Consider the following 12,372-nt stretch of genomic DNA (forward strand, 5'->3'; position numbering starts at 1 on the left):
AATGGAAAATAGAGATACAATTTCAAAATTTCACTTTTTTGGCAGATTTTCCATTTTTATATTTTTTTTACTTTTACAAAGCAAGGGTTAACAGCCAAACAAAACTCAATATTTATGGCCCTGATTCTGTAGTTTACAGAAACCCTCATATGTGGTCGTAAACAGCTGTACGGGCACATGGCAGGGCGCAGAAGGAAAGGAATGCCATACGTTTTTTGGAAGGCAGATTTTGCTGGACTGTTTTTTTTGACACCATGTCCCATTTGAAGCCCCCCTGATGCACCCCTAGAGTAGAAACTCCAAAAAAAGTGGCCCCATTTTATAAACTACGGGTAGGGTGGCAGTATTGTTGGTACTAATTTAGGGTACATATGATTTTTGGTTGCTCTATATTACACTTTTTGTGAGGCAAGATAACAAGAAATAGCTGTTTTGGCACCGTTTTTATTTTTTGTTATTTACAACATTCATCTTACAGGTTAGATCATGTGATATTTTTATAGACCAGGTTGTCACGGATGCGGCAATACCTAATATGTATACTTTTTATTTTATTTATGTAAGTTTTACACAATGATTTCTTTTTTGAAGCAAAAAAAATCATGTTTTAGTGTTTCCTTAGTCTGAGAGCCATAAATTTTTCAGTTTTTGGGCGATTACCTTGGGTAGGGTATGATTTTTGCGGGATGAGATTGCGGTTTTATTGGCACTATTTTGGGGTGCGTGTGACTTTTTGATCGCTTGCTATTACACTTTTTGTGATGTAAGGTGACAAAAAATGGTTTATTTAGCACAGTTTTTATTAAAACATTTTTTACGGTGTTCATCTGAGGGGTTAGGTCATTTGATATTTTTATAGAGCCGGTCGATAGGGACGCGGCGATACCTAATATGTATACTTTTTTTTATTTATGCAAGTTTTACACAATGATTTCATTATTGAAGCAAAAAAAATCATGTTTTAGTGTCTCCATATTCTGAGCCATATTTTTTTTTTTTTTTGGGCAATTATCTTAGCTAGGGTCTAATTTTTTGTGGGATGAGATGTCGGTTTGATTGGCACTATTTTGGGGTGTATATGACTTTTTGATCGCTTGTTATTACACTTTTTGTGATGTAAGGTGACAAAAAATGGTTTATTTAGCACAGTTTTTATTTTTTATTTTTTACGGTGTTCATCTGAGGGGTTAGGTCATGTGATAATTTTATGAGCCGGTCGATATGAACGCGGTGATACCAAATATGTATCCTTTTTTTTTATTTATGTAAGTTTTACACAATAACAGCTTTTTTAAAACATAAAAAATGATGTTTTATTGTCTCCATATTCTGAGCCATAGGTTTTTTTATTTTTTGGGCGATTATCTCAGGTAGGGGCTCATTTTTTGCGGGATGAGGTGACGGTTAGATTGGTACTATTTTGGTGGGCAAACGCCTTTTTTATCGCTTGCTGTTGTACTTGTTGTGTTGCAAGGTGACAAAAAAATTGTTTATTTAGCACAGTTTTTATTTTTTATGGTGTTCATCTGAGGGATTAGGTCATGTGATATCTTTATAGAGCCTGTCGTTACGGATGCGGCGATACCTAATATGTATACTTTTTATTTTTCCCCTATTTTTTACCAATTTTTTTTAACTTTATTTGGGGAAAATGACGTTTTTGTTTATTTTTACTTGAAACTTTTAATTTTTTTTTGGGACTTGAACTTTTGGGGGTCTAATCCTTTACAATGCATTCCAATACTTCTGTATTGGAATGCATAGGCTGTATGAGTAATACTGTGTGTATTACTCATACAGCTTCCGGCCTGTGAGATCCAGGGGGCTGGATCTCACAGGCTCGTCACCGGAAGGCGGCGGTGATCGGAAATACACATGACGTACTGGTACGTCATGGGTCCTTAAGGACTCGGGAACCATGCCGTACCGGTACGTCATGGGTCCTTAAGGGGTTAAGGGTTAAAAATATAAAAACCTTTGAAAAAATTTCGATTTTCTTTGCATCATTTTCGCCATAACATTTTTTATAGTTCGGTCTGCAAAGCTGTATGGAAGCTGTCGTTTTTATTGGTACAATTTTTGAGGTACGTACAACTTTTTGATCACTGTTATTCAACTTTTTGGGTGGACAAGGTAATAAAAAAAATGGCAAATCGAGTGTTTTTCATTTTCTCTATTACGGCATTTACCATGCAGGAAAGTTTTTTAAATATTTTAATAGTTCAGACATTTTTAAATGCGGTACTTGATGTTTTTAATTGTATATACAGTCAGGTCCATATATATTGGGACATCGACACAATTGTAACATTTTTGGCTCTATACACCACCACAATGGATTTGAAATTAAACAAACAAGATTTGCTTTAACTGCGGACTGTCAGCTTAAATTTGAGGTTATTTACATCCAAATCAGGTGAACGGTGTAGGAATTACAACAGTTTGCATATGTGCCTCCCACTTGTTAAGGAACCAAAAGTAATGGGACAGAATAATAATCATAAATCAAACTTTCACTTTTTAATACTTTGCAGTCAATTATAGCCTGAAGTCTAGAAAGCATAGACATCACCAGACGCTGGGTTTTATCCCTGGTGATGCTCTGCCAGGCCTCTACTGCAACTGTCCTCAGTTCCTGCTTGTTCTTGGGGTATTTTCCCTTCAGTTTTGTCTTCAGCAAGTGAAATGCATGCTCAATCGGATTCAGGTCAGGTGATTGACTTGGCCATTGCATAACATTCCACTTCTTTCCCTTAAAAATATCTTTGGTTGCTTTTGCAGTATGCTTTGGGTCATTGTCCATCTGCACTGTGATGCGCCGTCCAATAAGTTCTGAAGCATTTGGCTGAATATGAGCAGATAATATTGCCCGAAACACTTCAGAATTCATCCTGCTGCTTTTGTCAACAGTCACATCATCAATTGTGAAGGCTTTTTTAGATGTTGTTTGGCAAACTCTAATCTGGCCTTCCTGTTTTTGAGGCTCACTAATGGTTTACATCTTGTGGTGAACCCTCTGTATTCACTCTGGTGAAGTCTTCTCTTGATTGTTGACTTTGACCCACATACACCTACCTCCTGGAGAGTGTTCTTGATCTGGCCAACTGTTGTGAAGGGTGTTTTCTTCACCAAGGAAAGAATTCTTCGTTCATCCACCACAGTTGTTTTCCGCGGTTTTCCGGTGTTGCTGAGCTCACCGGTGAATTCCTTTTTTTTAAGAATGTTCCAAACAGTTGTTTCGGCCACGCCTAATGTTTTTGCCATCTCTTTGATGGGTTTGTTTTGTTTTTTCAGCTTAATGATGGCTTGCTTCACTGATAGTGACAGCTCTTTGGATTTCATCTTGAGAGTTGACAGAAACAGATTCCAAATGCAAATAGCACACTTGAAATGAACTCTGGACCTTTTATCTGCTCATTGTAATTGGGATAATGAGGGAATAACACACACCTGGCCATGGAACCGCTGAGAAGCCAATTGTCCCATTACTTTTGGTTCCTTAACAAGTGGGAGGCACATATGGAAACTGTTGTAATTCCTACACCGTTCACCTGATTAGGATGTAAATACACTCAAATTAAAGCTGACGGTCTGCAGTTAAATCACATCTTGTTTATTTATTTGTAAATCAATTGTGGTGGTGTATAGAGCCAAAATTTTAAAATTGTGTCGATGTCCCAATATTTATGGACATGACTGTATATATATATATATATATATATATATATTTATATGTAAAATTGGGAAACGGGGTGATTTAAACTATTAATATTTTTTTTAACTTTTAAAAAAAAAAATCACAATAACTTTTAGCCCCCCTGATATCAGCAGCACCTTGATGGGAAGATACATTGAGAAGGCTGCCTGTCTAGAAGAGCTGCAGCCAGTGTGACTGGACAAAGCCAAAAAGAAGAAAGCCTACGAGGAAAAACTTGCCAAGCTCATACTGGATTACCCCGCAAGTTCAACATAATAAAAGGGTGAGGGACTTTGATTAGCTAGTTGCCAGTGGTAGTTGTCAGGCTATTGAAGAGCCTCTACTGTAACCTTTAGTGACAGTGTTTTCCCCAATCCAAGTTGTGCTTGTTGCACCATCTTCCACTTCTCAGGATAAACACAAACCTGAGGTGACATGTTTAACAACTTGTGCCCAGAGAAAGTGACTCTCTAATGCAACAGTTAACATATCCCTAATTTAACTATTTGTGCCAAGAGCAAAAGACTTTGATATACTAAAGCACTCTGAGATTTCTGCAACCATTAAGCTAACTGCCTAGAAAGTGACTTTGTGAATAGCCTTCTAAAAGTTAATGCCACTGGTAATGTTCTGGTTCTGGCCAAGCTGCCAGTTCGGTTGATGTACTGCTCCAAATTGATTAGTGTACGTGCACGGAGAGATCAGACTGAGACAACTCACAGTAAGGAGTTAAACAGGATCTCTGCTTTATTTTCTGAAAACAACACACAATACATAGGTTTTTACGACAGGGAGGGGGGGGGTGAAAGATAAATTATAACTTTTCTATTGGCTACGAACACTCTATGCTTTTCTGTACCCTTGACGGCCAGAAGAAGAAATTCCTCCACCCTCCCCCCTTGCTCGTGGGAGATACCGTTACTTCTTATTCTTTGTAACTGCTTGCTTGAGCTGAACGGAAACCTCTTTGTAACTGCTTGCTTGAGCTGAACGGAAACCACAAAGAAACACATGATAAAACACAAAATAAGATTCTAGTTTATAGGTGTTGGCTGAATGCCTGGCCGCCATCTTAGCTAAACATAGTCCTCAACAAGCAAGTATCCATTTTGTATCAATAGTCCATAACAGTCCCCCCTTGGAAACTTGATTGTAGACTTTCCCTTCGCCTAGCGAATCCCCTGGGCATACCATTCGTATCCTCTTCACCCGCAGTGGCGACAACCTACCCCTTATAGGTAGGCTCCCGGTTGCTCGGACTTGTGGTAATACCCTGGGATTCATCTCACCCTATCTCAGCCAGGCATCATTGTGAGGAGGGGGAGCTGTGTTGAACGATGTTTCCTTTTGTCCTTCCTCATCGTAGAGGAGCATAATAGGTCGTTCATCAGTTTTCTTCATTCTTTTTGAAAAGCGGGTCACACAAATAAGAACGAGCTTAATCACTACATATATCACCAATATTATTAGGGCTACCTGCAATATTACTTGGACAATTCCCATGAACCAACCCCCAATACCTTTGAACCAGTTATTGGGGTTAAGGGAAGAGAAGGTATCAGACCACCATGTATCTTTATCAGCTTTATGTGCATCCAGCCATTTATCTCTTAAATCCGCCATCTTCTCTATATCCACCTTAACTTGCAAATTACTCTGCGGGTCTATGTAATGGCAACAAGAGGGTCCCACAACCTGGCACATACCTCCATCTTTAGCTGTAACATAATCTAGAACTAATGTGTGTTGGTTGGTGACGATGATTAACTGGTTTTGCACAATGTTTGAGGTATTCATAAGTCTCATCACCTCCCATATTTGGTCATCCAGGTAGTCTGTTGCTACTACCAGATGATCCCACATCTACATTATCATGGATATATGAAGATGGAACTAACAATTTTGTTGGTAATGCTCATCTCTACTACATGTGGCTTGCCATTTGGTCTGGGTGTGTTATCTTTGGCCCTACGATACAAGGTGTGTTTAGGTACTGCATTTATGTCAATTTCAGAGTGTGGTACTATAAAGGTAGCAGGAGTAAGCCTGGCGATGGTGCACAGTCCTGTGACATTCTCGGATAACCATTTGTATGCTTTGTGTCCACAAACTAAGTATATGTCGCCTGGAACTGCTACTGCTGTGCCATTGAATAATCTGGTAATTAGTTTGGCTAATTGTGTCCCTTTCGCCAACTCATATCCTTTTGACTGACTTTCGGTGTCGTTAGCTAATATACCTGTCCGGAGATCCTGTACAGTACGGTTGTTACAGGGCAGATCCTTTCCGTTCACAGCATCTACACCAATACACTGCACGTGGCTGTCTGTTTTTGAATCATTGCAACCTGAGTGTATGTGTGGACTAAATGTCATACCTTTGGTTTGTACTTGGAGACAATAACAGTGTGTCCAGCTAGGAAAACATGTGACATTAGCCCAGTGTCCCTCTTGCCAAGGAGTAGAGCTATGATCTACCGAGGGTCCTGATCTGTTTATCATGAGCCATGGGGCATCTGCCCACCCTGCAACAGGTAAGGCTACTTCCTTGTCCTTGTTTGTACTGGATTTAACTTGGTGTATACTAGTGAGAAAGATGGTAGAATTAGACAGGTCAATCAGTTCAGAAAGGTCCAGGGGTATTGCAAAATAAGGCATACTGGTTGAACTCACGGGACTGTGGGTACAGATCCAACAATCTCTCAGAGTTTCAGTCTCCTTCAACCCCTGGACTAAAATTTTATGGTGCCGTATCAGTGAATTGTCCCATTCATCACCCAGTGGCGTGAATACTGCAGATATGCCCACTGTCAAAGTCATGATCAGTATGTGAATCCTCATGGCTTATGGTTCCTGGGACGGTGGGACAGCCTTCACTCTTTTACAATGTGAAGCGTGGATCCAGGTGGGTCTCCCTTCGAGTTTCACAGAGGTTGGGGTGGTCAGCAACACCTGGTAAGGTCCCTCGTATCGTGGTTCGAGGGTGCTTCTGACGTGTTTCTTGACCACCACCCACTCTCCAGGTTTGAGAGTGTGGCTTCCCTCCAGGGAGTTAGGATCTGGAATGGAAGAGAAAACTTGTGCATGTATATTAGACAATTGCTTGCTCAAGGCTATCACATATTTTGCAACAGATTCATAATGCATTTGTAACTGTTGTGGGAAATACTGTCCCATTCTTGGCCCTGTTCCAAATAAGATCTCATATGGGGTTAGTTTGTGTGGGGGCCTTGGTGTATGCCTAACTGAAAAGAGGGTTATAGGCAAACACTGAACCCAATTAAGCCCTGTCTCCCTGGTCATCTTTAGCATTTTAGATTTTAACACCCCGTTCAATCTTTCGACTTTGCCGCTGCTTTGGGGCCTGTATGGGGTATGATACGCCAGGTGTGACCCTACCATCTTCCAGACCTCTTGGGTTAGACTAGCAGTGAATGCTGGGCCCTGATCACTCTCAATGACCTCAGGTACTCCGAACCTACAGACAAGCTCCTGCATCAGTTTTTTTTTTGCAGTAGTGGTTGCTGTCTGGTTTCGGACGGGGTAGGCTTCTGGCCACCCAGAGAACAAGTCTATCACTACTAGCACATATTGAAACCCTTGGCACATTGGCATCTGGATATGATCGATTTGTATCCTCTGAAAGGGATATAAGGCTTTCGGGAGACATTTTCTGGGAGTGGGCTCGGTTCTGCCGGGGTTACACTCTGCACAGATGAGACACGCTTGAGTATGTCTCACCAGGACAGGGGTTATCCCTGGGGCCACCCATATTTTGTCAATTAGTTCTTTCATGATGGTTTTGGATTGGTGGGTGGGCCCATGGGCCACTGAGGCTATTAGGGGATAAAGAGCTCTGGGTAGGCAGACTCTCTTTCCTTGTGTCCAGAGTCCAGATTCTTCTTCGAGGGCTGATTCTTTCAGCCAGATTTCCTTTTCCCTGGGAGTGGCCTGTTTCTGCATTTGTTTCAGTAGGTCCCATGTGATTTCTTCTTGTTCCAGGTCCTCCTGTGTTATCATAATCTGGTCTGACTGGACTCTTTCCTCTTTCACTGCTGCTTCCTTGGCCGCTTGGTCAGCTAGGGCGTTTCCTCTGGCCTCAGGGGTGTCAGCTCGAGTATGGGCCTTTACTTTGATCACTGCCACTTGGTTGGGCAGGAGTACTGCTGCCATTAGGGCTGCTACTGCTGCAGCATTCTTAATCGGGGTTCCTGCAGCTGTGATGTAATCCCGGGCCTTCCATATTAGTTCAAAGTCATGAACCACTCCAAAGGCATATCTAGAATCTGTGTAGATATTGGCGGTAAAGTCTTTTGCCATGAGGCAGGCTTCAGTGAGGGCAATGAGTTCAGCTTCTTGTGCTGACTGGTCTGGGCGCAATTGTCTTGCACACAGCACTTCATGCTCACTTGTGACTGCCATACCTGTATGGAACTTCCCCTTGTCATCGGCGTACCTTGAGCCGTCCACAAAGAGAATCCAATGAGGGTTTGTCAGAGGAGTGTCTTGGACTGATGGTGGTGTCCCTACTTCAGCTTCCATCATTGTGATGCAATCATGTTCTTGTTCCTTGTAAAGAGAGTCGGTTGAGGCCCATAGTTCTTCTTCCTGAAGATCCTCTTCAGCATGTAGATCAATAAAATCTTCAGAATCTCCATTTTACTCCCCCCTTGGAAGAGGAAGGAGTGCAGCAGGATTGAGGATGTGGCACCTCTGAATGGTGACATTATCTGGCAGAAGCAAACTACACTGAAGCCGGAGGTGGCGCTGTGCAGTGAGGTGTTTAGGTTGAGTCTGCTGGAGGATGGCAGAAATGTCATGGGGAGCCAGAATAGTGAGGGGATGACCCAGCACAACGTCAGATGTGACGTTTAGAAGAGAGCTGGCAGCATGGATAGCTCTGACACAGAGAGGGGCAGCTCTGGCTACCGGGTCAAGACGCTTAGAATAGTAACCCAAGGGTCGATTGCGGCCACCATGAGTTTGAGTGAGGACTCTAGTGGCGTGACCTTGGCGTTCCATGACATACAGCCGGAAAGGAAGGTTGCAGTTGGGGATGCCAAGAGCAGGGGCAGATGCAATGGCGGCCTTCAATGACTGAAAAGCTTCTCCGGCCTCCATTGTCATCTGGAAAGGAGTAGCAGCATTACGAGGTATACAGTCATATAAGGGCTGCATGAGGACAGAAGCATCAGATATCCAAGGCCTGCAGTAGGAGATGAGTCCCAGAAAGGTTTGCAGCTGATGAGGAGTGTCCGGGAGTTGGATGTCAGAGATAGCCTTCTTCCTCGCCTCAGTTAGGTGCTTGTGACCTTGAGAGATGCAATGACCTAGGAAGACAACTTTGGGGAGACACAGTTGTAGTTTGGCTTGTGAGACTCGACATCCAGCAGAGGCTAAAAACTGGAGAAGTGAGACAGATTTTGTCATGCAGATTTGGGGAGAGACCGCACAGAGGAGAAGGTCATCCACATACTGGAGGAGTTCCACATCCGGGTGATCTGCTTGCCAGGGTTGCAGAACAGAGGACATAGCCTTGCTGAAGCAGGAAGGGCTGTTTTGAGCCCCATGAGGCATAACAGTCCAGGTGTACTGTTTGCCTGCATGTGTGAAAGCAAAAAGAAACTGACATTTCTCATGTAAGGGAACAGAAAAGAATGCATTGGCCAGATCAATGACAGTGAAAGTAGTGGCAGTGGGTGGAATGCCAGCAAGGAGTGTGTGCGGATTGGGGACAATAGGTGTCTCAAGAACAGTAGCCTCATTGACAGCTCGGAGGTCCTGCACCATGCGGTACGTTGGAGGCTGTCCTTTCTCCCTTTTCTTCCGTACTGGGTAAAGGGGTGAGTTACAGGGAGAAGTAGTGATCTTGATTGCCCCATTCTGCAGGAGGGCCTGCACCTGGAGGGTAATAGCATCCTGTTGTGAGATAGAAAGCGGATATTGCGCTTTGTATGGCAGAACCTTGGGATCCTTCAGGGTCACAGTGACTGGTGGGACATTGAGGCATCCGATATCCTGGGGTCCTCTGGCCCAGAGAGTATCGGGGATGAGGTGCAAAATGGTTTGCAGCGAATCCCCTTGCTCATATGAATCAGTGCAGAATTTTATTGTCAGACATCCAGCAGCCGTGGGTGTCACATAATTTGAGTGAAAACCACAAAGACCAGGAAGCAAGACAGTTTCTTATCAGAAAGAGGATCTTAAACTAACACAGAAGAAACTAACATTTCTGTGAAAAGAAAAAAGGTGGGGGTCAACTGATCCCCCGTAGCTGTCCTGCAATGTGGTGGAATGATCTGCTAATCTTGCTTTCGCCCATTTCTGCAGTTGTTCTATAAAGAATTCTCCAGACTCATGATCCCGGGGGTCAAAGTTAGCACCTTTAAGTTCAGGGATGTGGATTTGATCCATTATCAGTGTGGAGTATTCACCTGTCTTGTTTTCCACTATACTTTGCAGGTCCGACCATGTGCACCCATAGGTTTGATGCACTTGGGACAGTTTCCTGAAAAAGGGCATGGGATGGGTCTCAGGGTCAGGCAGTAAATTCACTATGGTGAATAACTGTTGTGGGGTGAAAGACACATATTTTGGTGGTCCCTGTGGCCGGTTAAGTGCTAGGGCTTCTTTCAGTGTCTCAAGGTTTCCCTGCTCAATTTTCTGTAAGTTCTTTTGTAACTCTGTAATCTGACCCTGCAGTATTTGATCTTGTGAGCGTCGTGATGGGCGCACAACCATGGGCACAGTCCACTGTGGTGCCAGGGATAAAGTTGGCGGATCACCGTAGTCTGTCGGGGTACCCCGCGAAGGAGTCTGCATATTACCCGGTGCATTTTGTATGCCCATTGTGGATTCTGCAGCACCGTCTGCATCCCCCTGTTCTGCTTCATCAGGTTGCCCTCCTACCATTATAGGAGTAAGGGTGGCAGGTGAGTGTGGTAGCATGAATGTACCGTCCGGGTTAACCATGGGGTACAAGGTAGTAGGAAGGGGCAAGGGTGACATAGGAGTGACGGGGGGGGGGGGGGGGGGTCCGGACCGAATGATATTAAAGGTCCGTTCATGGGCGTTGCCTGGGGACAAGATGGCGCTGTAGCTAACACGGGAAGTGATGGGACGTGCCGGGGAGTAGTTACCAAGGTGTGGTTTTGTGGGTGGGGAGCCCCACAGGCAAGGCACGTATTTCGGGAGGAGGGATTCTGTTGACCACATGTTTTGCAGGTCCACCCACCTGTTTTCTTCCCGGCGCCATTATAGGGTGTTGGCAAGTCATGTATCAATGCAACACCAGGTTTACAGAAATATCTCTGTCTTTTCTCATCAAAATTTTGTTCTCCCCCCCGTCTGTTCAAATTCTTTACTACAGTCCAACCACACACGGACCATGTCTGTCAATTTATCATCCTCTAACTTCTCTCTTTTCTCGTTTAACAACACTTGCCAGGTGGCACGACAAAGGATGCCTCCTTTACAGACACTATAACTCTTCTCCAACTTAGTTAATCCTTTTATGAAACGTTTGCCTCTCCTGTCCGCCACGTACTGTTCAGGAGAACAGTAACCCTTCGGGACACTTTCCTCATTTCCCATCTTCTGGATCCTTCACCTTGTTCTGGACAACACAGAAACCCGATATAACACGTTGAGCCTAATGTCCCACACACTCTGGGTAGACACTGGGCGGTCTCCTCCCTTCTGTCGCCTCTCGGTCACAACACCAGGGTGACCGATTGACACAGGCACTTTAGGAGACCTTTGGGTTTCTATCAGTCTGTGTTTCCGTTACAAAGGGTCGCACATTAAAAACAATAAACCACAATACATCAAGGAAGAACCCTTGCGTACTGTCTAATCGTCTCTCGCACCTACTGGAGCCGCCTAAAGACCTCTGTATAAAGTAATCACTGGACGTGAAGACCTTTGAGTCCCGGCAGCACACTCTGGGCTACCCCGAACCGCTCTCCACCCATCTGTGATCGTCCCCTTTATGGAGATTTGAGTCAGACGCCGGGCTGAACTCCGATACAGGCACACAGGAGAACTCCGTGTCTCAGTCAGTGATACTTGTCAACAGGGTCTTCACAACTTATAGGCACAACACAGTACATCAAGACTTTAAAAAACATATGGGGTTCTTACTTTCATGCCCTCGAGGACGTCCCAGACTGCTTCCGCACCCCTCCCTCAGACGAACTCCAAGAGGCTACACCAGGGGACACTTTATGAGCAAGATGACTCCATTTTCTCACCTCATATCACGGGTTGCGATCCCGGTGTCCGTTAGTGCGCCTCTCCTCGTCTGGTCTCTGGGGGTACGGGAACAGAGGGTCCAATCCTCGAGCCCCACGTTTGGGCACCAAAATTGTTCTGGTTCTGGCCAAGCTGCCAGTTCGGTTGATGTACTGCTCCAAATTGATTAGTGTACGTGCACGGAGAGATCAGACTGAGACAACTCACAGTAAGGAGTTAAACAGGATCTCTGCTTTATTTTCTGAAAACAACACACAATACATAGGTTTTACGACAGGGAGGGGGGGTGAAAGATAAAGTATAACTTTTCTATTGGCTACGAACACTCTATGCTTTTCTGTAACCTTGACGGCCAGAAGAAGAAATTCCTCCACCCTCCCCCCTTGCTCGTGGGAGATACCGTTACTTCTTATTCTTTGTAAC

Source organism: Bufo bufo, chromosome 3 (genome assembly GCF_905171765.1).
Source record: "Bufo bufo chromosome 3, aBufBuf1.1, whole genome shotgun sequence".
In the NCBI taxonomy this organism is placed as follows: Eukaryota; Metazoa; Chordata; class Amphibia; order Anura; family Bufonidae; genus Bufo; species Bufo bufo.